We start from the raw sequence: 5000 nt of genomic DNA on the forward strand, positions 1-5000 counted from the left end.
TCTTATGTAAATATATTCATTAAAAAAAATCTAATCATATTTTTAACCATTTTTTCTTCTTTTTAATAACCTCAGTAGTACCCCTTATACATATTCTCTCTCTCTCTCTCTCTCTCTCTCTCTCTCTCTCTCTCTCTCTCTCTCTCTCTCTCTCTCTCTCTCTCTCAACCAAAAATAGTAGTGATATTAAGATTTATACCTACTGGGAAGAAGCAACTCTGATGGAGGGAAGGAGAGGAAAGGAGGGAGCGGTGGAGAAAAGGAAGGAAGGAAGAAGGGACGGAGGTAGGGAGAGAAGGAAGAGAGGAGAGATTATGAAAGGTATCAAGAGGAGTTGAGAGGAGGTGAAGGGAAAAAATGGAGGAAAAGAAGAGGAAGGAAGGGAAGAGTAGGAGAATGAATGAAAGAGAATAAGGAAGGAAGGAAGGAAGGAAGGAGAGAATTATCGTAATGAAGGACGTAAGGGAAGAAGACAGGAAGGAAGGAAAGGAGGGAAGAACAGAAGGATGAAGGAAAAAAGGAAGGAAGGAAATGAATAGAGGAAGGAGACAAATTTGAAAGAAAAAGGATGGAATAGAAAAGGAAAAAGAAGGAAGGAAGGAAAAAAATAGCGTTATGAAGGAAATGAAGTGAAAAAGAAAAGACAGGAGATGAAAGAGGGAGAATAAAAGTTAAGAAAAGAAGAAAAACGAGAAAAAGGAAGGGAGAAAGCAAAATGAAAGTAATGAGAAAAGTGAAGGAAGAAGAGAAGGAAGAAGAGAAGAAGGAAGAATGTTATACGTAGAAAATAAAAAAAATAAAGAAGAGAAAATATATAGAAATTAAATTAGCGAAGGAGAGTGAACGAGAAAAAAAGAAGAAGGAATAAAGGAAAGAAAGGGGGAATAGAGAAGGGAGAGTAAGAGAGAGATAAGTGAGAGAGGGAGGGAGGGAGAGAGGGAGGGAGAGGAAAAGAGGGAAGAAAATGCCTTTATTTGGACAGGAGAGAAATTTCGGAGGCTGGAGAGAAACTGCTGCTGTTGTTATTGTTGCTGTTATTGTTGTTGCTGTTGTTGTTGTTGTTGTTGTTGTTGTTGTTGTTGTGATGATGGTGGTGGTGGTGGTGGTGGTATTGTCTCAGTCTGTAATTATTATTCTCTCTCTCTCTCTCTCTCTCTCTCTCTCTCTCTCTCTCTCTCTCTCTCTCTCTCTCTCTCTCTCTCTCTCTCTCTCTCTCTCTGTGTGTGTGTGTGTGTGTGTGTGAGAGAGAGAGAGAGAGAGAGAGAGAGAGAGAGAGAGAGAGAGAGAGAGAGAGAGAGAGAGAGAGAGAACAAACAAATAACCCTAAAGTAAATAAGTAAATTTGATTTTCTTGAAAGCTCGCATCGCTTAAAAGGAGAGAGAGAGAGAGAGAGAGAGAGAGAGAGAGAGAGAGAGAGAGAGAGAGAGAGAGAGAGAGAGAGAGAGAGAGAGAGTGAATATATACAGAAAAAAATATTGTAAAAGAGTTTCAGACCTTAATTTAGTCCTATAGATAAGTTTCACTTTAAACATTTCCGTTTTCTTTCATCCCACATTTTCTATAGCCCAATTTCCTTAACCCCCGCGTCTCTCTCTCTCTCTCTCTCTCTCTCTCTCTCTCTCTCTCTCTCTCTCTCTCTCTCTCTCTCTTCATGTACTCAGGGATCTTGTTTTCAAATTAGGTCATCAAGAGAGAGAGAGAGAGAGAGAGAGAGAGAGAGAGAGAGAGAGAGAGAGAGAGAGAGAACTTGGACTCTCTCTCTCTCTCTCTCTCTCTCTCTCTCTCTCTCTCTCTCTCTCTTATTTCTTTCATATTCCCACGAGAGACAGTTAAGATAATATTATAGAGAGTAACACTACAATAATCTCTTTTCTCCTTCCTCCCTCCATCACTTTTGCTAGGAGAGAGAGAGAGAGAGAGAGAGAGAGAGAGAGAGAGAGAGAGAGAGAGAGAGAGAGAGAGAGAGAGAGAGAGAGAATATGTATACAAAAACTTTAAATTTCTTCCTATGATAAAAAAAAAAGAAAAGATTTAGGTAAAATAAATATATAAATATAGATGAATTAAATATATAAGAAGATAAAAGTATAAAAAATAAAAGTTGAATAAGTAAATAAATAGTGAACGAGAGAGAGAGAGAGAGAGAGAGAGAGAGAGAGAGAGAGAGAGAGAGAGAGAGAGAGAGAGAGAGAGAGAGAGAGAGAGAGAGAGAGAGAGAGAGATGAAAAATATTTAAAAAAAATAGACAAAAAAGATACATAAATAAACGAATTAGGAAAAAGGAATGTGAGACAAGGAGAGAGAGAGAGAGAGAGAGAGAGAGAGAGAGAGAGAGAGAGAGAGAGAGAGAGAGAGAGAGAGAGAGAGAGCGTCATGCACTCAGAAAGGAGGAAGGAGAGACAGACGAGTGACACAGGCTAGCGTAGTCAAGTGGCCAGCCTTTCGAACGCATGCCCAGATGTGACCCTCCTCACTCGCTCCCCGTCCCGTCCAGCGATCGATGCCTGAACGAAACCCAGCGGACAGAGACAGACAGGCTTCCCTCTCCTTCACAGTGCTTGGGACGCTCTCTTATTGATCCCTTCGGCGTGCCTGACGGAGAAAATATACTGAAGGTTATGAGTGTTGATAGAGAAGAGAATGTACTTGCGTGTGTGTGAGAGAGAAAACGTGTTTGGTTGAGGAAGGACGGAGGGAGGAGAGGAGGTTCGGGAAATAGATTCTGTTAACGAAAGGTTTGCAAAAATGTTTCCTCTCCTAACCTGATTATCCTGAAAAGTGTAAATGTGTTGGCTTTTTCCGTGACATTAAGCGTTCGATAGGGGGAAAGAGGGAGAAAAGAGAGAAGGAAGGAAGGAAAAAAGGAAAGAGAGCAGCGGTAGAAATGAAACTAAATATATAAGAGGAAGAGAGGAGGAAAATAGGAAAGAAGGGTAGGGAGAAAGAGACAGAATTTATGTTGAAATAAAGTATGGAAATGAGGACAAGAAGAAGATGAACAAACACTCGATGGAGAAAAGGGAGGAAAATAAACAGAAAGAACTTTTGTCGGAATGATAAAGAAACGAGGAAGGAAAGAGAGATAGATAGAAAGAAAGAAAGAAGGGAAGACAGAGGGAGGAAAGATAACTTATGTCGAAATAAGAAAATAAGGAAGAAATAAAAAAAAACATTTGAGAGAGAGAGAGAGAGAGAGAGAGAGAGAGAGAGAGAGAGAGAGAGAGAGAGAGAGAGAGAGAGAGAGAGAGAGAGAGAGAGAGAGAGAAAAAAAAAAAGGCAGAAGTATCATAAATATCATAAGTAAATGAACACACAAGAATGTAAGAATGTTGCAGAGAAAAAAAAAGTTAAAAGGAGAAAGTAAGAATTCACGTAAAAAAAATAAAAAAATAAAAAAGTGAATCGGCACTGAAAAAAAAATAAATAAATAAAACAAGATAATAATATATCTACTACATGCATTCACCACTAATACAAACAAATTTAATCAACAAAGTGCATAAGACAACAGGAACTTTGGTACAAGGGCAGTAAGTCAACAATACATTAAGTTTATAATGAAAACACACGAATTATCGGTCATGCAACACGTAACGAATAACTTACAGTGAGGAAAAAAAAAAAAAACATAAGGGAAGTAACGAAAGAGAAAAGAAAGAAGAGAAAGGAAAGAAAATCCATAAGGAAAATGAAAATATAAACGAAGGAAAAGAAAAAAATAATAATAAAAGAGGACATAAGCAAAACGGTAATTAGAAAAAATAAAGAAAAGAAAAAAACTGGGGCAATGAGAGAAAGAGAGAGAGAGAGAGAATGGAGTCAAGAAGACAGAGGAGGAAAAGAATGGATTAAAATTTGTAAACTGTCTGTACTGCGCGCTTCCATATGTACTTAGCTGAAACTTTTGTAGATTTTACAACTCTGAGCTTACATTACACATTACAGCATATTTCAAACTCTACAACAATATTTAGCCAGCTTTTATGGGAGTTTTCCACTACTAATGATGCAGAAGACTCGTTAAACTCCATGTACAATCATAAAGATACCCATGAAAGCCTCAGTAATTTGCAATAAAGCGTATGGAAATTAAGACAATGAAAGTTCTGATTATACTTTGTTTATTTTTTTTTTTTTTACATACTGAGGATGCAGAATACTATTTGGACTCTCATTAGAATCCTGAAAAACTCCTTACAAGCCTCTGTAATTTGGGCTAAAACCTTTTAGAATTAGTAGAGATGAGACACGAAACTTTTGAGAATATGCTTTCCACTTAGAGAAAATTCACCTGTATTCTGAAGCACATGTTTTCACCAGAACTAAGAACGCTACAGAGAAAAACAATCAAGCTCTCATGAGTGTTTTTCCCAGTGATGATGCAGGATACTTATTGAATCCCCGCCATAATTATGAAAAAAACATCCTTGAAAACCTCAGTAATCTCATCTGATGTATGTTTTGCTTATTAATAAACGTAGAACCTTTGTTAAATCCACATTAGAAACGTAAAAGCACCTTTGAAAACCTCAGTAACCTCATCTAATCCATGCTAAAAGTAGTGTAGGCAACCCACTGAAGGTTAGGCTCAAGATATCACAGAAAACAGCGATTTGATAATGCATAATCTTAGCTAAACCCACTCTGGAAACATAAAAACACCCTCGAAAACCGTAGTAATCTTCACTAATGCATGCTGAGAGTAGCCAAGATAAACCGCTGGAATGTTTGAGAATAGCCTCCTCAACGAAGATATCACAGAAAACAAATTTGAAGCGGGAGGGAACGGAGGGCTAGACGAGCGGGCGTGGCCATTGCGAGGCTGCGCAGGAGAGCAGCGCGCGGAGAACACCTCAGCCATTGCTCCGCCAACTTCCACGCCAGGCTGACCACCATTCACATTTTCCCAGCCAGGTCAGTCCTCTCGCCCTCCTCGCGCACCACAGCCGCCGATAAGGCAGCAAGAAGGGTCCGTCTTCCCCCTGAGCAGTGAAAGGTA

General features: G+C 39.0%; 1 long non-coding RNA gene across 1 annotated transcript in view; it reads left to right on the top strand.

Annotated features, from left to right (window-relative positions):
• The first annotated feature begins 4651 nt into the window (after window positions 1-4651).
• The window catches only part of LOC135104744 (uncharacterized), a 6708-nt gene continuing 6359 nt past the window's right edge, over window positions 4652-5000 (top strand). Inside the window, exon 1 of the long non-coding RNA XR_010270526.1 lies at window positions 4652-4997. This is a non-coding gene — a long non-coding RNA (uncharacterized LOC135104744). The remainder of the gene's footprint in view (window positions 4998-5000) is intronic.

The sequence above is a fragment of the Scylla paramamosain genome, chromosome 11 (assembly GCF_035594125.1).
Source record: "Scylla paramamosain isolate STU-SP2022 chromosome 11, ASM3559412v1, whole genome shotgun sequence".
Lineage (NCBI taxonomy): Eukaryota > Metazoa > Arthropoda > Malacostraca > Decapoda > Portunidae > Scylla > Scylla paramamosain.